The following is a 23,191-nucleotide window of genomic DNA, read 5'->3' as shown; positions in this document are numbered from 1 at the left end:
ACGATGTATTGTACTAAGTATTGACAGGGTCCCATCGCTTCATCATTTTTTTTTCGACAGATGCTTCATAATCCCCAATACAAAGGAAAAGTTCAACTATGTTACAATTACATTTAAGAGTCTCGTCACAGAGTTACATATATACACACACACTGCATTTCGCCAGAACTTCATGTTTTATCTGCCGTCACTCCAACTTTATAAATGTAAAACAACTTTTTTCTGACTTTTATACTTCGTATACGGGAAAAGTTAGACAATACCTTCAAGGCGAAAGTTTTCTCGATGAAAGTAAACGAGTCTAAAAAAAAGTATATAAAATAAAATGAAATAAAGAAAATAAAAAAAAATTCCGAGCGAGTAACGTCGTTCAATTAACTCTCTACGAAATGAAAATATAAATGATGACAAATCGTGAGAGCTCGGGAACTTGTCAAATATGAATGAAAAAAATAATGCCGATGAGAGCTTCCGGATAATAACACAAAAACAAAGAACAACATTAGAATGTAAATAAATGTGTATATCAACAAAACGACGTCATAATTTAAAGATCTGAAGAGAATTCTAAAACCCCCAAAAGTGCAACGGGTTACCCTTCTTCATTAACTCCCGGAGGTCATTAGCGGATACGAATATGTTCTTACCACGCCAAATTTAGAAAGTTTCTTCGTACTATTTCTCGTTCTTATTTTGGGTCGATTCTACAGTCTCTCTCTCTCTCTCTCTCTCAGGAAGATATCTGGATTCTGCTCTCCACGGTCTCTCTCTCTATCTCTTTCTTACGGTCTCTGTCTCTCTCTTTCTTCGGCCTCTCTCTCTCTCTCTCGTCTTCTTCTCTTCTTCTTCCTCCTCTCTCTCTCTCTCCTCTCGCTCTCTCTCTCTCTCTCTCTCTCTCTCTCAGGAGGATATCTGGACTCTCTCTCATGAGGATATCTGGATGCTTCTTCTCTCTTCTTCTTCCTCTCTCTCTCTCTCTTCTATCTCTCTCTCGGAGGAGGCATTGATCTTCTTCTTTTCATTTGATCTCTCTCTCTCTCTCTCTCTCTCTCTCTCTCTCTCTCTCTCTCTCTCTCTCTCTCTCAGGGGACATCTAGATTCTTCTTATTGCTAACGACAGCATTGCAATTACCGAAACATGCATATAAAACGACATGTTCCAAATAAAAACAGGTGTTACGTGCAATTTGTAATCAAGCACTTCTTTTCGCCTGAATGTGTAATTCCAACTTTCTTTAGAAACGAAACACCTCTGCAAACAGCGTTGACTGACATATATTCATAATGCTGACCTAATGTATCATCAAGAAAGCTATTCACTTCTTAATGAGGGAAGGATTATGGAGAGATACCATTGATGAAATAACTGTACATTTACCTTAATAACAGGGATCGAAATGCGCATTATTAACTGAACTGAACTTATAGGTATAGTTATAATTTATACGAAAATATACCAGACATATTCTAAGTAACCCTTTTATTTACAATTCCAGATCACTTGGAATATTGGGTGGTTAGAAAACGTGCTAATTGAACAAACTGGAATCCTATCAAAATAAAACTACACAAAACAAACACTGCAGACTAAACTAAAACAAAATAAACTACAAAACAAAAAAAAACTGAATCCTATCCAAAATAAAATACACAAAACAAACCGGAAAAATCCTAAAATCAAAATAAAACTACAAACAAAAACTGGAATCTATTAAAATAAAAACTACACAAAACAACCTGGAATCCTAAATCAAAAAACTAAATCAAAAACAAACCAAAAAATGGAATCCTATCAAAATAAAACTACACAAAACAAAACTGGAATCTATCAAAATAAAACTACACCCCCCCCCCCAACAAAAACTGGAACCTAATCCAAAATAAAACTTACACAAAACAAAACTGGAATCCTAAACAAATAAAATACACAAAACAAATGGAATATAAAATCAAAATAAAACTACACAAACAAAACCGGAATCCTATCAAAATAAATCTACACAAAAACTGGATCCTCAAAAATAAAACTACACAAAACAACTGATCCTATCAAATAAAACTACACAAAACAAACTGGAATCCTATCAAAATAAAACTACACAAAACAAACTGGAATCCTATCAAAATAAAACTACACAAAACAAACTGGAATCCTATCAAAATAAAACTACACAAAACAAACCGGAATCCTACAAAAATAAATCTACACAAAACTGGAATCCTATCAAAATAAAACTACACAAACTGAATCCCTATCAAAAAAAACTACAAAACAAACTGGAATCCTATAAAATAAAACTACACAAACAAACTGGAAAATCCTATCAAATAAAAACTACAAAAAAACTGGAATCCTATCAAAATAAAACTACACAAAACAAACTGGAATCCTATCAAAATAAATCTACACAAAAACTGGAATCCTATCAAAATAAAACTACACAAAACAAACTGGAAATCCTAATCCTAAAAAAATCTACACAAAACTGGAATCCTATCAAAAAAAACTACAACAAAACAAACTGGAATCCTATCAAAATAAAACTACACACACTGGAATCCTAATCAAAATAAATCTCAAAAAACAACTGGAATCCCTATCAAAATAAAAACTACACAAAACAAACTGGAATCCTATCAAAATAAAACTACACAAAACAAACTGGAATCCTATCAAAATAAAACTACACAAAACAAAGTGGACTCCTATCAAAATAAAACTACACAAAACATACTGCAATCCTATTAGAATAAAACTACACAAAACAAACTGGAATCCTACTAAACAAAATAAAACAACACACAAAACAACTGGAATCCTATCAAAATAAATCTACAAAAACTAAAAACTGGAATCCTATCAAATAAAACTACACAAAACATACTGCACAAAAATCCTATTAGAAATAAAATCTACAAACAAACTGTGGAACCTCCTATCAAAATAAATCTACAACAAAAACTGGAATCCTATCAAAATAAAACTACACAAAACAAACTGGAATCCTATTAGAATAAAACTACACAAAACAAACTGGAATCCTACCAAAATAAAACAAGACAAAATATTGCTAGGAGGCAAATCGAAGTAAACAGGATTTATAAAATGTTCCGATGGGTAAATCATATATATATATATATATATATATATATAATATATATATATATATATATATATATATATATATATATATATATATATATATATATATATATATATATATATATATATATATATATATACACGCGCGTTTTATTCTCGACGGAAAACGAAACATGAAAGGTCCCCCCCACCAAAAAATGCAGAGGATGGGACGTCACGAACGAAAATCAATAAAGGATGTCGAGCAAAAACTCAAAGGCAGATGACGTAATAGAATAAAAATCAATTATCTTCATGAAGCCACACACGACGAAGCTCTAATTACGAACCCTTCCCCTGGCGCCCCCCCCCCCCCCCCCCCAACACCTCCTCAGTCTTTGTTTACATTGGGCCCCCCAAACTCCCTCCCCTCTCTCTCTCTCTCTCTCTCTCTCTCTCTCTCTCTCTCTCTCTCTCTCTCTCTCCTAAAGGAGGTGGTATTGCTTCGTTATACTGTTGTTTCTCAGCAAGTAATAAATTTGCCTCATTTACGAACAAAGGTAATATTTAGATAAAAGTTTTATTGTTTAGTTATTCCTTCGTTATATATATTTTTTTGGTTTTTGTTTTTACTACATTATCATAATTTGTTATTAGTTTACCTTATAATGCCATAAAGTTTTATTGTTTCATTATTTCCTTGTTATGTATATATTTTATGTTTTTGCTTTTACTAAATTATCATAATTTTTTACTTTTTTTTTTACCTTATGATGCCACATTTCTGATGTTATTTTGTTATTTACCAAATGTTTTCCTTTCGCCATGGGATAGTAGGGTTAGCTGTGCCAACGGCCATTTTTTTGTGACAGTACTACTTTACCCTCATGCGATATATATATCTTTTTTGTATTGGGCATATATATTCTGTTATAATTACTCCACCCTTTTTTAACTCTATAACACGCGATGCGGTTTACTTGTATTTAATATTTCTTTACATTTTCAACTGGTGAGGATTGTCTTTAGCATCATATTGGCAAGGTTAATAATTAGTTTTAATAACCCTTGGTCTCTTAATAATATTTGAGCAATTAACCTTATATTCTAATAGTGTGGGAACATTAACCTTGTATTCTAATAATGTGGGAACATTAACCTTATATTTTAATAATGTGGGAACATTAACCATAATTTTAATTAATTGGAGCATAACCTTATAATAATGTGGAAGCATTACCCTTATACTTTAATAATGTGGAAGCATTAACCTTATATATTTTAATAATGTGGGAACATTAACCTTATATTTTAATAAAGTGGGAACATTAACCTTATGTTTTAATAATGTGGGAACATTAACCTTATATTTTAATAATGTGGGAACATTAACCTTATATATATTTTAATGATATGGGAGCATTAACCTTATACTTTAATAATGTGGGAACATTAACCTGATATTTTAATAATGTGGGAGCACTAACCTTATACTTTAATAAAGTCGGAACATTAACCTTATATATAAATAATGTGGGAACATTAACCTTATATTTGGATAATGTGGGAGCATTAACCTTATCTTCATAATATGGGAGCATTAACCATACGCACACCCACGTAATTTAACTGGGTTTGTTTATTTCTATTGCCATTCACGTTTCACATTGGTGTACATAAATTTGCTAATACCTTATCATTCATTTATTCACTTTTAATTGTGTTACGTACTCAACCTAACCATCTGATTTCTTATTACTTCAATAAAAGAACAAGAAAAAGATAAAAACTCCAGGGAATCTAAAACGAAGATCAACCGAGATCTCTCTCTCTCTCTCTCTCTCTCTCTCTCTCTCTCTCTCTCTCCTCTCTTTCAATTTATGGCCCAATCGATGGCGATGCTGAATTCTCTCCCCCTTCAAACTCTCAAGTTACTGGAGCTGAAGGGGTTTGGTTTTCCTCGTCTATCATCATCATCTGCTGGAGATACGAGCGTTCGCATCTCCATATGTTGTCTTAAGAGATATACATACGCATCATCTGATATACTTTATGTACACATACATATATGCATGTATATGTGTATATATGAACGAAAAAACTCGTTGACTGATATTCCACAGGAACCGAGGCCCCTGGACTTCATGTATGTTTTTTTTTTTTTTTTTTTTTTTTTTTTTTGTCGCACCTTAGACAGATTGACCGCCCATGAAAACGTCGTTGATAATGGCGGTTCTAGGGAGGCGAAATGAGCAGTACAGTAGAAGACACTGAGCGGTAGCAGTTGAGAAAAGGGTGAGTAATGTCAAGAGCATTAGTAGCAAAAAATAAAAGTATTATTAATATTATTATTGTTATTTTATTTTTATTTTTTTGCTCTATCACAGTCCTCCAATTCGACCGGGTGGTATTTATAGTGTGGGGTTCCGGGTTGCATCCTGCCTCCTTAGGAATCCATCACTTTTCTTACTATGTGCGCCGTTTCTAGGATCACACTCTTCTGCATGAGTCCTGGAACTACTTCAGCCTCTAGTTTTTCTAGATTACTTTTCAGGGATCTTGGGATCGTGCCTAGTGCTCCTATGATTATGGGTACGATTTCCACTGGCATATCCCATATCCTTCTTATTTCTATTTTCAGATCTTGATACTTATCTATTTTTTCCCTCTCTCTCTCTCTTCAACTCTGGTGTCCCATGGTATTGCGACATCACTGAGTGATACTTTATTCTTGACTTTGTCAATCAACGTCACGTCTGGTCTATTTGCACGCAGCATCCTATCCGTTCTGATACCATAGTCCCAGAGGATCTTTGCCTGATCGTTTTCTATCACTCCCTCAGGTTGGTGCTCGTACCACTTATTACTGCAAGGTAGCTGATGTTTCTTGCACAGGCTACAGTGGAGGGCTTTTGCCACTGAATCATGCCTCTTTTTGTACTGGTTCTGTGCAAGTGCCGGGCATTCGTTTGCTATGTGGTTTATGGTTTCATTTTTCGTATTGCACTTCCTACATATGGAGAGATGTTATTTCCGTCTATCCGTTCTTTGAACATATCTGGTTCTTAAGGCCTGATCTTGTGCCGCTGTTATCATTCCTTTAGTTTCCTTCTTTAGCTCTCCCCTCTGTAGCCATTGCCATGTGTCATCGCTGGCTAGTTCTTTAGTCTTTCTCATGTATTGTCGTGCATTGGTTTGTTGTGACAGTCCTCTGTTCTGTCTGTCATTCTCCTGTCTCTGTATATTTCTGGGTCTTCGTCTACTTTTATAGTCCTCTTCCCATGCACTCTTTAGCCACTCGTCTTCACTGGTTTTTCAGATATTGCCCCATCGCTCTGTTCTCGATGTTGACGCAGTCCTCTATACTTAGTAGTCCTCTCCCTCCTTCCTTTCGTGTTATGTATAGTCTGTCTGTATTTGCTCTTGGGTCTAGTGCTTTGTGTATCGTCATATGTTTCCTGGTTTTCTGATCTATGCTGCGGAGTTCTGCCTTCGTCCATTCCACTATTCCTGCGCTGTATCTGATTACTGGCACTGCCCATGTGTTTATGGCTTTTATCATATTTCCGGCGTTGAGTTTTGACTTGAGTATCGCCTTGAGTCTCTGCTATATTCTTTTCCTGATCGTGTCCTTCATCTCTTGGTGTTTTATATCCCCTCCTTCCATTATTCCCAGGTATTTGTATCCTGTCTCATCTATGTGTTTGATGTTGCTCCCATCTGGTAGCTTTATCTCTTCAGTTCTCGTTACTTTGCCTTTTTGTATGTTGACTATGTCGCATTTTTCTATTCCAAACTCCATCCTGATGTCCCCAGATACAATCCTTACAGTCTGGATTAGGGTATCTATTTCCTTGATGCTCTTACCATACAGCTTGATGTCGTCCATGAACATCAGATGGTTGATTCTGTTGCCTCTTTTCATGAGTTGGTACCCGGCATCCATCTTCTGTAGTACTTTTGTCATGGGAATCATGGCTACTACGAAGAGTAGTGGGGACAGTGGGAGTCGCTGGAAGATCCCATCTCCTGATACTAACCTCTGCTAGTCTTATTCCAGAGCTTGTAAGTATTGTATTCCAGTTGCGCATTGTATTTTTGAGGAAGCTGATGGTGTTTTCCTCTGCCCCATAAATTTTCAGGCATTCTATTTGCCATGTGTGTGGTATCATGTCGAAGGCTTTCTTATAGTCTATCCATGCCATGCTTAGGTTGGTTTTCCTTCTCCTACTGTTCTTCATTACCATTTTGTCTATCAGGAGCTGGTCTTTTGTGCCCCTACACTTCCTTCTGCAGCCGTTCTGTTGGTGGGGATGGTGTTTGTCTCCTCTAGGTAGTTGAATAGCCTTTCACTGATGATACCTGTTAATAACTTCCACACTTGTATATAAAGGTTTAGGTGATTATTTTCACCATTAGTTTTCTCATTTTTGGTGTCTTCTGACATCTTAGTTACTTTAAAGAACTTTTTTCAAACATTTTATAGATAGAGCAGAACAGGAAGGCCTACCATACCTTGTATGCTTTGGTAGGCAGGTGATAGGCCTGTAGTTACTGGATATATTCCCTTACTCTTGTCTTTTTGTACTAAAGATGTTCTTCCTGTGGTCATCCATTTGGGTGCATGGTGATTTGAGATACAATGCTGGAGTTGTTCTGCTATTCGTGGGTGTAGGGCCTTGAAGTTTTTGAGCCAGTATCCATGGACTTCATCGGGACCTGGGGCTTTCCAGTTTGGCTATTATTATTATTATTATTATTATTATTATTATTATTATTATTATTATTATTATTATTATTATTATTATTATTATTATTATTAATTGAAAGGCAAAACTAGCATTATGCAATAAATAATAACAATAATAATAATGCTAATAATTCCTCCCCAAAAACCTGACTTTCAATAACAGGCAATATTAATAATAATAATAATAATAATAATAATAATAATAATAATAATAATAATATAATAATAATAATGATAATTTAATCAAAATTTCTCCCCAAAAAACGTGACTTTCTATAATAATAATAATAATAATAATAATAATAATAATAATAATAATAATAATAAATTAATCAGAATTTTTCCCAAAAAATGTGACTTTCAATAATAATAATAATAATAATAAAAATAATAATTCAATCAGAATTTCCACCCCCAGAAACGTGACTTTCAATAACAGACGCGAAAATAAATACCAAAAGGAAATCACGGGAAAAATAACATTCCTCCCGAAAATACCGGCGCAATAACGTCTTCCATACGACTGCCCGAACTCAATCGACAGGACTGTGTGCTTACAATAAATACCAATTTCCCCCAAATAATTGGCACCTGGCAGTCCCTCTCTCTCTCTCTCTCTCTCTCTCTCTCTCTCTCTCTCTTTCTCCTAGAGTTTCTCAGCAATATTTATATTCATATGATATAATTATAGTATATATATATATTATATATATATATATATATATATATATATATTTATATATATGTATAGATTCTATATATTATGTACATATTATATGAATCTAGTATATACATTATATATATATATATATATATATTAATATATATATATATATATATATTATATATATATATATATATATATATATAGTATATATATATATATATATATATATATATAATATACCGGGCGATATTGAAAAATAACAAACTTCCTGTGCTACATGTATCCTTAAACTAATAATAATAATAATAATAATGATAGTAATAATAATAATAATAATAACAATAAACAATAATAATAATAATAATAATACTTTATTAAAAGTAATGGCTACTTCAGCAGCGTTACACTTGTAGAGATTCTTCTCTATTTTGCGAATAGCGGCTTTTCCGTCTACTTAAACAGGCTAGTAGAGCGCCTATAGAGGTCATGGTAAAATACAGGGTCAAAATAGGTGTATATATTTGAATTTTACAGATAAACTATGATACCATAGTCATCAAAGTCATTAACGATTTTCTCTCTCTCTCTCTCTCTCTCTCCTCTCTTTCTTAAAGCGAGCTTTCGTCTGGAGCTGCCAGACATCCATCGGGCTGGGAAGCTGAGGTGGACTGATCTTGGTGCGGTGTCCGTCCCTCCTTATATCTGTGGCTGACAGCAGGGGTCTGCCCCATGCTTGTCTCCTATTGCGCTGGTGGCGGTGAGTCTTGTTTTCATTGGCTGCCTGAGCAGGTCTCAAGCCACTTTCTTCGGGCCGATGGTTGCGTTGCAGCATATCCTGCAGCCGCCTGGACCTCCTAAGCGCGCTGTAACATTGATGGGCGTTGCGCTACGCTGTGGGACGTCACGGCTACTTTGATTTCCATCGGCTGCAGGAGTACCTCGTTCGGGGGCGTTGTCATCCATAGAGTTGTCATGATCGGCCGTGGTGTCATTGTTGTGGCAGGTCTTCTCATACTCGTAGGGAGGAGAAATTCTTCCTGCGTCGTATTCAGCCCCGCCCCCAGGATAATATCAAGCTGTACTACAAAGCCTTCATGAGTTCCCATTACCGTGAAGAAGAGGACGCCATTAAGAAAATTATTTCTGATAATGATCCCCGACTGACGACACCAAGAATATCGACCTAATCATATATTACCAGAATCGGAGGACGCGCGATCTTTTTATGAAAAATAACCCCTCTCCACAGCACGAAACCCCTGAAGCAGGACGCATGTAGTGTACCAGTATACATGCCCAGTACCGCGAATTTGAATGCAGCGGCGCCCTACGTAGGTATGACTACCATGCGACTGTCGAAGAGACTCTCGTGCCACGCCCAAGAGGGGGCTATAAGAATCACGCTCCGCACCAAACATCACGAGGCCATCTCCCGAAGATGTCATCATAAAGAAACACGAAGATCATCGGGAAGGCCCCTGAATGCCGTCGGTTGCGCCTGCTGGAGGCGCTACTCATCCAGCAAATAAACCTACCAATCTGAATACGACGCAGGAAGAATTTCTCCTCCCCTACGAGTATGAGAAGACCTGCCACCAACAATGACACCACCGATCATGACAACTCTATGGATGACAAACGCCCCCGAACGAGGTACTCCTGCAGCCGATGGAAATCAAAGTAGCCGTGACGTCCCACAGCGTAGCGCAACGCCCATCAATGTTACAGCGCCGCTTAGGAGGTCCAGGCGGCTGCAGGATATGCTGCAACGCAACCATCGGCCCGAAGAAAGTGGCTTGAGACCTGGCTCAGGCAGCCAATGAAAACAAGACTCACCGCCACCAGCCAATAGGAGACAAGCATGGGGCAGACCCCCTGCTGTCAGCCACAGATATAAGGAGGACGGACACCGCACCAAGATCAGTCCACCCTCAGCTTCCCAGCCCGAGGATGTCTGGCAGCTCCAGACGAAAGCTCGCTTTAAGAAAAGAGAGAGAGAGAGAGAGAGAGAGAGAGAAAATCGTTAATGAACTTTGATGACTATGGTATCATAGTTTATCTGTAAAATTCAAATATATACACCTATTTTGACCCTGTATTTTTTACCAGACCTCTATAGAGCGCTCTACTATCCTTTAAGTAGCACGGAAAAAAAGCCGCTATTCGCAAAATAGAGAAGAATCTCTACAAGTGTAACGCTGCTGAAGTAGCCATTACTTTTAATAAAGTATGCTTGAGAGAGGGTCCCTTGCTTCCTAAGTACAATAATAATAATAATAATAATAATAATAATATCCTGGCTTCTTCAGTTTTCAATTAGTATCAGAACAAAACTACTGCATTATCTCTGATAATGCAATGCAGAAATATTAACAGCAAAATTTTAAAACTCCTTCACAGGGAGTATTTTTTTTTTATATAAATAAAATCATAACATCCGACGAAGTGAGAGAGCAAAATTCCCCTCCACCACCCCCCTTTCCTTCCCCCCACATCCCATTCACATAGAAGCCCGTGGCCCGCGGATGGAAGACGTATCTCGAAGCGGACAAGTGAAATTGCTCAAGGACGCTTTGAGGGGACTCCACCTTCACCCACAAAACTGACTGAGCCAGATGGAAGAAGGGGGAGGGGGGTGGGGCATTCAATCCTCCTCCACCTCGCCCTCACCCCGCCCCCGCTCCCGCTCCCACCCTCCCACAACCCCGATTGTAGTAAACTCGACTCAGACTTGTAGGAGGGAAATATGCTCCGATAACAGCGATGGGGGAAAACTGACAAAGGGCGCCGGAGAGAGGTGAGGCAAAGGAGGCAGGCAGGTCGCTGCTGCTGCAGGGGAAGAACACTTACAAAGGTTGTGTGTGTGTGTATGTGTGTGTACTTGTTTTTTTACAGCAAGGGGAGGGAAGATTCTAAGGGAAACGTAGCACAACTAGACACAGGTAAATGAAGCATGCTGCATTGTAAAAGGTTCTCGCTCAAGGTATTCGTTCAGACATCATTCTTTCGACCGAAGGCCAATTAAACAATAGTAGACTCACATCAACCGTGCATTTTGACGTCTAGGCCAGTCATTTACGACGCTCCTGATTGGCTGTTGATAAGCCAATGACAGGGCTGGAAACTCTCAGTCCCTCGAGAGAGTTCACATAGGCAGGATGTATGTTCCACCTCTCCTGAGGGATACTTTTGAAAGACTTAACCCTTAGGAGTGGTGGAACATAGATCCTACCCATGTGAACTCTCGAGAGAGACTGAGAATTTCTAGCCCTGTCATTGGCTTATCAACAGCCAATCAGGAGCGTCGTAAGGGACTGGCCCAGACATCAAATGCACGGTTGATGTGAATCCACTATAGCTAGATAGATTAATGAGTAAGTAATGGATGCTAAAAGTGAATCGGCTTTATATAATAAGTCGACAAAGGTTAAAGTATATCTTAGTTTAACCAGACCACTGAGCTGATTAACAGCTCTCCTAGGGCGAACCCGAAGAGTTCAATTTTTTTTTTTTACGTGGCCAGGAACCAATTGGTTACTTAGCAACGGGACCTACAACTTATTGTGGGATCCGAACCACATTATATCGAGAAATGAATTTCTAATCACCAGAAATACATTCATCTGATTCCGCACTGCCACCAACTGGGAGCGAACTCAGGCTACCAGATTGGTAGTCGAGCACGCAACCAACTCGTCCAGTGTGGATCTCTAAGATAAGTCAACAAACTTTGCGACCATTCGAAGACCCCATCTGTGAATGCAACATGAATTTTATAATGTCATTTTACATTCTAAATCAATAATTACCCGTTCCGTTATATAATAAAAGCATTCTATCTTAAAGTTAAATGGGGAGTCGTATATACCTGGATGTGAACCCAAGTTAAAGCCGGAGCTTACGGAAGCTATTGATTCATCGATTTATTGGTCATTTCGCTAAAAATAAACGTTGATTAGAGTGGCATCACCGAAAATATACAAATATACACAGGAGAGGCATGAGCTCACTACGGCTTTCATTAATGAACGTCATTTGTTAAATTTATTTTCTTTAAAAGTGGTGAATTTCTTGCAAAAAGTAAAAAAAAATGAATCTGGCCTTTTCATCATTGCCTTCTTTCGCAATTCTTCACTTTCAATTACGATTTCGTTACGCAATTTTCCAAATTCAAAATTTACCAACTGAATTTCGAAATAACGAGAAGAGGAAAAATATGCCGGCTAAGTAATCACAGTGTATCCATCCTCCACTTTCACTCTATTAAGTTAATTGAAAAATTTTGTGTATATATATCGTAGCGCAAACACCTCTCTCTCTCTCTCATATCTCGATCTCCGTCCCTCGATCTCTCTCTCTCTCTCACCACACACACACGCACCACAAACATTTTCACGCGTTCTCTCACACCACCACACTGTACTCTCTCTCTCTCTCTCTCACACACACACACACAGACACAGACAAACATGATTCTCTCTCTCTCTCTCTTTCACAGACAAACATGCACTCTCTCTCTCTCTCTCTCTCTCTCTCTCTCTCTCTCTCACAAACAAAGACAAACATGATTCTCTCTCTCTCTCCCAAATTCTCCTAGAGAAGCATATTCCCACACAACCAAGCACTGCCTTCATCTTTCAGCATTAGTCAAATGAGGAGGACTCTGTTTACTTTGCCCTAATGACGAATTAAATTAGAAGTGACGGACAATAAAACGGACATATACAAATACGAATGCAACTGGCTGTTGTTTGTCCTATGCTAGAGCTCACATCCCTTTCTCTGGAATACAAGCAGAATAAATCGTCTGTCACAGAGACTCGCTTCACTGTCAATTGGTGTCACTGTGATTCACGTCGGTGAAAACGACACCGCTCCTATTCGTGACGCAGATCCTTGACACTGATTCGTGTCACTGCTCTGTTGTATAAGGCCGGGATTCTCGTCATTCTCGTGTCATTGGTTTTCAGAAGTGATTCCGATTCGTAGTGTGATTCCTACAGCAGAGGCATAGACGGCTGTGATTCACGAATCAGTGCACTGAGTAGATGTTATTATGATTCATAAGGGATACGTACCTTCATGATTCATGCATATGATGTGTGTTATTTCGATAACTAAATTCTGCCATTATGATTTGTGTCATAACGATTCATGATACTGTGAAGAATAATATATATATATATATATATATATATATATATATATGATATATATAGTATATATATATATATATATAATATATATATATATATATATATATATTATATATATCTATATAGTATATGATATATGTATATATATATATATATATATATATAGATATGTATAAACTAAATCTATATCTATATATATATTATATATATATAATCATATAGATTACTAATGATATCTAACCTGATAATCTATCTATTATATATATCTATATATATTATACGATATATTACATATACACTATCATATCTAGGATATAATCGTTATATTATATTTGCCCATACCTACATAGAAGCTGTATATTATATATAGAATAATATATATACACAATATTTTAAATTACATAATTATTTCTGTATTAAAAGGAAAAATGAATTCAAATAACAGAATTACTAGATAATTCCTTGCCGCTTTGGAAAGCCTTTTAAATGTGTTTTTGTTTACTAGCGAGTGAAATTGATCGAACGCCATTACTGCACGCGATAAAAAAAATAAATAAATGCTCTCACTATTCATTTTCCATACACTAACATTCATGGACTAATGAGAATCCAGTGGCCATTTTTGGTCGACTAATAAACAGCTTAATTATGTTTTCTTCCATAATTTATGCCTAATATAAATTTTAATCAACAGTTTTAATGATAAACACACTGACTCTTTCATCATAAAACTGACAACAAAGATTATATGCAGTTTTTGTATATTTTCATCGTTATTTTTGGCACGTCTTTGAAGAATCAACTCCGAAAATCTATCAGTTTCCTCTGTCCCACCGCATTATTATTCTTTAACGGTTTATCAATTCATCCAAAATGTATACAATTTTCATTATCAAAACTTAAAATTCTGGCAAAAGAGCGCTTCGTTGAACAATTAAACTGCCGTGTCTTTCAAATCAAATGATTAATTAATATTGTCAACTTTACAACGAGCGTGACTTAAAAAAAAAAAAAAATTTACTGACATATTTGATCAAATCGCCCAAACAGTTTCTCGCACCATTTGCTTCCACGATGTTGAATGTGGAATTATCTTGGAATTCCGCGAGAGAGAGAGAGAGAGAGTTTCTCGTACCATTTGCTTCCACGATGTTGAATGTGGAATTATCTTGGAATTCCACGAGAGAGAGAGAGAGAGAGAGAGAGAGAGCTATTTTTAAGAAATCTCGAATGAAACCCGAGGAGACCTTTGTCCTTAACCTTTGGCCCATGTCAGGTCCTTTGTGTGAACGGTTACGCAACCACGCATCCTCAGTTCAGCTGAGATAAAAAAAAAAGGAAAAAAAGAAAGAAAAAAAATCATCTAAAGATCATGGATTCCAACAGACCGGACATTCAGTGCCTTCAGTAGACAAGGGACTACGAGGATCAATCTTGGAATTACAATGTCTATTTATTTATATAAAAAACCTCTCTTTTCACACACACAAAAAGAGCAGCACAGCAGAAATTCAAGACGACCGTTCATGGTATTCTTATCTCCCTGAAAGCAAAGTCATAACTAGCCGAGATTTTATGGCATCCTCAGCCACTCAGCGACAGGAACAAAGCGTAAATCGATGTAGAAGTTTTGTCCCTGTTTGAAATGATCGTTAATACACTTTGCAAATCGTTAAATACTTATCTGTATCGTGTTTTTTTTTATGTCATAGTAACATGACAAATAAACCTTTATAAAATTTTTCCTCGTATCTTAAATTGCTGCCTAAAAAATACTTAGTAAATGACTCAACGAAAAGGAGCTAACAAAATGTTTACCATCCCCTGACGGGAAAGTTAGTCTATCTATTTACTTATGATAATAAAATCCGAGTGGGTCGTTCTTGTTTGTCCTCCCCGGGTGGGGGCGGAGTTAAGTAGGGGATCGGGAGGGTACGGGAGACATGACGGGCAGCACCGGGTTCCAACGCAGCGTAGCGCGCGCCATCAAGCTCATTGATAATGAGGCAGTAACTTAAAATGTCCCCAATCACCATTCCTCAAACGGAAGCAGTCAAGATATTCAACTGTGTAAGTGACTCGAGTCTCGGTTTCGCGTCATTTTTGTCCCCTCTCCCCCTCTCTGTTACATTTATATTTTCTCTTTTATATATAACTTTTCACTCGTATTGTCTCCTATTTTTTTCCCGTGCTTTCATTCCGATTCTGTCGCGCTAACATTTTCTCCCGTGTCTTTTCTACCTCGAGTATTTTCTCACGTTCCTCGCCAGCTATTTTATATTTCCATTTCACAGACTCTCCCTCCCTCTCTCTCTCTCTCTTTTTCTCATTTGGAATTGTTACATAAAAAAAAAAAAAAAAAAAAAAAAAAAAAAGGAGTTCCGGTAGAATGAACCTGAACTATTTGGGTCTCCTTCCAAATCCTTTTGGTTGGTGCAATACGAGCCACAGTTTCGTAGTTCGCAAATTGCCATGTCCCTTTGGGTGTCTGTACATATTTTTATTTTTGTTTGCTATGTAGTCATACTTATAAAACTAGGAGCAGACCGTCATGAAGAAAACATACCACTATGACATTCCCTGAAGAAGAGAAATTCCAAAAGACATGAACTGTAACAGTTTATGAACACAAAGGTCGTCATTATACAACACACGTTCGTAAACTATAAATGTCAACTAATAAAATGAATTTAAAGCTATTAAGTCTTTTCAATGCTGTCCAATAAAAGAGAAGCACAGAAACATTTCTTAGAATTTTCACACACACACACACAAAGATAGCAGTTCACGGAACAAAATACAAAAACACGAAACCACTATAATAGTTAACAGCTCAGTTATTTACAAGGTACAAAATTACAGCGGTTTATAAGTAGCATTTGTCAAGTAGCCAGATAATTTAAGGAAGAAATAACATATTCTCGACGATAGGGAAGATTTCTGAGCGTTCCTTCGGCTCCTACCTCCAACCCCTTTCATTCCTTTTACTGTACTTCCGTTCACATTTTCATCCTGATACAACCTTCAAATCCCCCTTTACTCCCAGTTGTTTTCCTTCCAGTGCTGAATGACCTCTTGGGTCCCAGCCCTTGGCCTTTAGCCTTGATTTTATGTTCCTCCTCCCATCTACCGTATCTACTTCCTCCTCCCATCTGCCCCATTTATTTCCTCCTCCCACCAGCTACCCCTATCCCTACTTCCCTCCCACCTTTACCATATCCTACTTTCCTCCACCCACCATACCCTATCTACTTTCTCCTCCCATCTTTTATTCACCAGAGGGCGTATGTTGGGTAAAGGCTATAGGTCAGTAAAAAAAAAAAAAAAAAAAAAAAAAAAGGGGGCCCACTACAACTCGACTGTACGTCAGGTTAATTGACTGGTTGACTGACTGGCTTTAAGGATAGATAAACAGGACGTAACTGTACAATGAAAAAGAAAAAAAGATTGAAGATTCAAGGATTCAAATCATACTGACCACTATCTTCGAGCTGCGATGGTAGGCGTTAATATGTGGAATTAACTATTAACGTAGAGAATATATTTTTCATCAATGTTAAAAGAAAATTGATAAATACGAAAACAAAGGTGAATTTACATCAGCTCTACCACGTACAAAATATATTTCCCATCAGTTTTAAAGGAAAATTGATAAATACGAAAACAAAGGTGAATTTACATCAGCTCCACCACGTACAAAATATATTTCCCATCAGTGTTAAAAAAACTGACAAAAACGAAAACATAGTGAATTTACATCAAAGGAATATCGTAATCTATATTGCATTAGACATGAATGAAATAGAGATAAATATATTATTGCATTAGACATAAATGAAATGGAAATAAATATATGAAAACGAAAGTGAAAGCTACCTACAGTCTAAACCATTCATTACCATTAAATCAGTAAAATGCGTCGGTAAGAGAAAATTTCTCTCTGAGGTGAATATTTGTTGGTGGTAATTTAACCCAAACATATCTCGTTTATTCTAAAAATATACATTTTAATCTTACAAAATGCTTGTAGCAGAGAACGTTCGTCTTCTATAAGCATAAAAATACAAATTTTCTTCAATCAACAGCAAATACCAATTTCCTTCAGCAAACAGCTGATACCAATTTTCTTCAATTAACAGCAAATACCAATTTTCTTCAATCAACAATAAATACCAATTTACTTCAGTGTACAAGAAATACCAATTTTCTTATCAACAGCAAATACCAATTTTGTTCAATCAACACCAAATACCAATTTTCTTCAAGCAACAAGAAATACCAGTTTTCTTCAAACAACAGCAAAAACCAATTTCCTTCAGTAAACAGCAGATACCAATTTTCTTCAATCAACAACAAATACCAATTTTCTTCAAACAACAAGAAATGCCAATTTTCTTCAATCAATATAATTACCACTTTTCTTCAATCAACAGCAAATTACGCCACAAAAAAAAAAAAAAAAAAAAAAAAAAAAAATTTCTTCAATCAACAGCAAATACCAGTTTTCTTCAATCAACAGTAAATATCAATTTTTTCAGTTAACAAGAAATAACAATTTTCTTCAGTCAACAGCAAATACCAATTTTCTCCAATCAAAAAGAAATACCAATTTCAATCAACAGCAAATACCAATTTTCTTCAATTAACAAGTCGATTCATTTGACGAACCTTGTCCCAGACCCACAAGCTTTCCTACACATACTGCGCCACTCACCTCTATTAAGCATACACTGAAGCTTCCTGAATAGCATACTATGATCGTTTCTCTGCCGGCGTACGTTTACGCCTATCCTGGCATTTAAAAACTCATCTCTTGTGAAAAAAAAAATATATATATAAATAAATGGAAGATTCACAGGAGGCTGGAACTAACAGTTGAGTTCCTCCTCAAGCCACAGACTATACATATATCAGCATCCTACATGAATGTAGTTAAAACCTTTAGCATGGAAGAAATGCTAAACTGGTATAAACAACATCGACTTGAATCACACAGTGCTACACATACGAGGCAAAATAATCTTGATGGAAATCCTGTACAATTGAAAGCTCAGGACACCGAGTCTTGAAAATTAATCAGTTGCTCTCCCGAGAAAAAATTTTTCCTCTGTGAACACAACAGGAATAGAAATAAGGAGACGAGGAAAATGAAGCTCAGGAAGAGCGAGATTACGATATTCACAAAAAAAGGACAAATTTCCCCTTTGGTTTTATTTTCATATAAAGAGAAATTTTCTCTAAGATTTCTACTTATATTATTTTCCTTTGTAAAATTAAAGGCGAGACGAAATCGCACAGAAGGTTAACTTCTGAATATATGAGAACGAAGGCAAGTATGTGGATGGCGTGGAACAGGATGGGGTTGTGGGAAGGGGGAGGGGGAGGGGGAGGGGTGGGTTGGTGTTTGGAAGGAGTAGAAATTAATGCGTGTGTGTAGGCAGTTACTTCAATAGAAAAGCTAATGGAAAATAAAGAACGCTGACAGAGAGAGAGAGAGAGAGAGATGGCATTCATGAAGGAGAAAGATGAAACTATTTTTGTTTTGAAAAGGGGGAAGGAGAGGACTGGAAAAGGAACGTCCCACTCATGCGTGCACAGACGACTAAGAGGAATGAATTCACGGAGGAGGAGGAAAAAAAAAAAGACGAGAAGAGAAATGAAGAAGAAGAAGAAGAAGAAGAACGGAAAGACGAGGAAGGAAACGACGCCCTTTGAGTCTTCCTGCCGGACGGAGTCGCTTTCAAGGGCTCCTCTCCCGCCCGGCCTTTTCTTTCGGCCAAGGAGCCCTGGTTACTGTGAATCCTCTTAAAGAAGTGGAAGAAAAAGATTACGTAAAGATTACTTGTGATCTCAGTCACTTTTTACTTGGGGGGGCTTTTGTGAGATGGCCAGTCTGCTTTGAAAGTCGCCTTAGCCCAGATTATTCTTTGTGTGTGTGTGTGTGTATGAGAGAGAGAGAGAGAGAGAGAGAGAGAGAGAGAGAGAGAGAGTCATGCATTGAAAGTAAAGGGTCAAGATGCCTATTTGCTGGGTACATTTGCTTTATTTGCTCATTGGTATAATGGAGGATGGCTGATATTTGTACGGTACTCTCTCTGCCTCTCATGAACGCATAGACGGATGACCATTACCGCAATTACTATGCAATACTGTTAAGGAATAGGGCTTTACACACACACATATATATGTATACATATATACACATATACGTATATGTATGGCACACATATACCTTAATGGAAGTTTCCGAGTGTTATTCATTAGGGAGGTGGAACACTTTTATACACATTATACACGACTTTGAGCTTCCTGATGACGCAAGCAGTGATTCATGTACCTGGTAAAAAGAGCACGAGCTAGCAGCATCATTCATAAGAACTTGCTGAGTATATCCCTTTGTTGAGCCAAATCTCCATTACAGGAACTGAAATGGTACGAATTTTGCTGATATGTAGGAGTGGTAACAAAAACCAAGGATGACAGGACGTTGAAAGGATGAGGAGCTTGACAAATGGCCTTAAAAGAGGTGCTGGGAAGAAAGATCCTCAATTTCCAGGAGGCTAGTGTGTGTGTGCATTCAAGATAGAGGTGAGTGGCGCAATGTGTGCATGCGGTTAAACTCGGCTCTGATGAAGCAGATAATGTGACGTATGTTTTCCATTCATTAATGACTCTGCAGTTAAATTGTCTGTTTAGGAAAATAGTTTAATGCTTAATTCTGAAAAATTTATTCATACTACATATATGAGGAATATCAATTCATCACGGAATATAAATTCATCATTGCTCATGGGAGAGATACTTTGATCTCCATTTTCGTGTACAGAACGTGAATTCAGCAGAGTTGAAATTAGATTGTCTCTCACTTGACAACCAGATGGATAGTCCCTGTCACCTCTTATTAAATACAAAAGGCATGATTCGAGTCCTTGCCAGAGCAGATGCACCTATGTATAAATCTTTAGTTATTTCCAAGGAAAAGTGAATTCTATATTAAAGAGTGTCATGCATGCATGTATGTAAAGGAGTATATATATATATATATATATATATATATTATATATATATATATATTATATATATATGCATACACAGATCACTAAAGGCCTACAATTAAATGTACCGACATGTCAATCTAATTCATAAAAAAATAGTGAAAAATCGTTTGTTAACAGTATAGAAACTTTTATGATATGACTGACCATTGATCATTTAAGAGCTTATAATATAAATAAAGACATGAATAGTAGACACACCAGAATGAATGAATGGCTTAGTACATATGGTAGAAATCCACTTTGCTATTGGTAGGCTTCCGAGATAGAAAAAAAAACTGAATTTATATTGTCCTATCTTTTGCAAATATCTCTCCTCTGATACAGACGTAGGTACACAATACCACAGTGACTACACAACGTTTTTCACCGTAGTTACTGTTGCCTAAAAACATGTACAAAGCAAACTATTGACAGTGTACATATATGTGTGTGAATAAATCTAATACGCGCGCCAAAAAACATCAGTAAATAAAAAAATAAAAAAAAAGGGCGCGCAAGTGTGAACAGTGTTAGACTAGATTGGATAATAGGGTTTGGGCCCAAAAAGGGTACTACAGGCCAGGCGCTGGTCTACACTTTCATTCACGTTCCTATAGTGTAGAACTGGAGAAGAGAGAGAGAGAGAGAGAGAGAGAGAGAGAGAGAGAGAGAGAGAGAGAGAGGACATTCATGTTTTCGTATAAATTTCTTTTATTCTGCCCATCTGAAAAATGTTGACTATGCTTATATAAAAGCAAGAGCTTGTTGATGTTCGTATTAGTATAAAATTTTAAAAAATAATATTACAGAGAAAATTAGTCACGAAATAATATAATCAGCAAGAACAGACGCAATATAATACATAAATTCACTAACAATCCAAAATATGCACAAATTTTACTTTTGCTCATCATAAACTTGGAATTTCTTGATGCCTGGAATCTAACCTGGAATCAAATTACCAAGGGAATTTCGCCAGTAAGGGGTTATTTCCAGTGCATCCCAAGGAGATAGATGTTAGATCCACACTAAGCAATATGAGAATCTTATCTCTGCATTAGGTTTTTAGCTCTGGCAAGAACCAAGCCCATCTATAATACGTTTATGTGCCAACGCCCAGCTGCGCCCTTTTGTATGCCAGATAGAATTTCATATAACCTCAAAACCAACAAGGTTATCCGACCTCCAGCTTACTGGGGACGCGTGTGCAAGATATTCCCCTCACGCACATGTTGTCAACATTATATTCCTAACTTCTAACGTAAATTAAAACGTGCTAAAATCTACGGTCAAATAGAGCATTGTTTCACCAACGAAAATTAAACTAAGTATGCTATATTTTCTTAGAAATAATTTTTCTATACTATTTAACAACATGCATTATTTATATTTTACATTTTCATTCTTATACATAAATAATAAATGTCCTATCCTAAAATTCCTGTATCTTTCACTCAACGCGAAACACCTTTTTCAGACCTCTTTAGGCTTTTCCATAGACCTTTCCTCTCCCCCAACAAGAACAAGAACAACAACAACAACAACAAAGTAGTTTGTACGCTTACTCCCCGAGTAAGCTGTATAAAACAATGGAGGTCAAATGTAATTTGACAAAAATATATTTAAAGGCGCCATAACTGAATTTAAGTTGAAAATCTGATATATCAAACTGCCATGACTTATCCATTAATTATCTCAGATGATAAGGAGCAATAACGTATAGTTCAGATGACAAACCACAAGCAATAACCTCTAGATCACCCGATAAATAAGGAGCAATAACGTATAGTTCAGCTGATAAATTAAAGAGCAATAACGTATATTTCAGTTGATAAATAAAACACAATAATGTATAGTTCATCGGCTGATACATCTGGAACAATAACGTATAATGAAGCTCATAAAGTCAAAAGCAATACCGTATAGTTCACCTGATTAATCAAAGGCAATAACATAAAGTTCAGGTATAAATCAAAATCAATAACGTCTAGTTCGGTCGATAAACCGAAATCAATAATTTTATAGTTCAGCTGATAAATCAAAAGCAATGAAATGCAGTTTAGCTGATAAATCAGAACCAATATCGCAGTATAGTTCAGATGATATATCAAAGGCTATAACGTATATTCTAGATGATAAATCAGTATATACTACCTACCTCCATTTCATGGGAAAACGTGAGACTTATGATGATGATGATGATGTGTGTGAGAAAGAGCGAGAGAGAGAGAGAGAGTGATGATGATGATGATGGTGTGTGTGTGTGATGTGTGAGAGAGAGAGAGAGAGAGAGAGAGAGACCTGCAAAAATATACTTAAAATTGACCAATCAAACAGCATTTTGAAGTTAAAGTTGTTATTGTAACAAATCCTGTTAACTAAATGGACAGTTTCCACTTTCGAAAGAGTGCAATCCTTTATACAGATTTTAAAGGTTATAATCATAAACACTATGAACTTGAAGTTCATGCCCTCATCAACAACTTTATATATCCAAAC

The 23,191-nt window shown here is 36.6% G+C and overlaps 1 protein-coding gene and 1 long non-coding RNA gene across 3 annotated transcripts in view; one reads left to right on the top strand and one right to left on the bottom strand.

The window, feature by feature from the left end:
* The window catches only part of LOC135207981 (uncharacterized), a 309,193-nt gene that overhangs the window by 212,345 nt on the left and 73,657 nt on the right, over positions 1-23,191 (bottom strand). The window lies entirely within an intron of this gene.
* Positions 1-23,191, top strand: part of LOC135207984 (uncharacterized) — a 399,748-nt gene that overhangs the window by 345,761 nt on the left and 30,796 nt on the right. The window contains exon 6 of the long non-coding RNA XR_010313093.1: positions 20,077-20,243. This is a non-coding gene — a long non-coding RNA (uncharacterized LOC135207984). The remainder of the gene's footprint in view (positions 1-20,076; positions 20,244-23,191) is intronic.

This window comes from Macrobrachium nipponense, chromosome 34 (assembly GCF_015104395.2).
Source record: "Macrobrachium nipponense isolate FS-2020 chromosome 34, ASM1510439v2, whole genome shotgun sequence".
NCBI lineage: Eukaryota > Metazoa > Arthropoda > Malacostraca > Decapoda > Palaemonidae > Macrobrachium > Macrobrachium nipponense.
The sequence above is the reverse complement of the archived record's forward strand: the minus strand, read 5'-3'. Positions and strand labels throughout refer to the sequence as shown.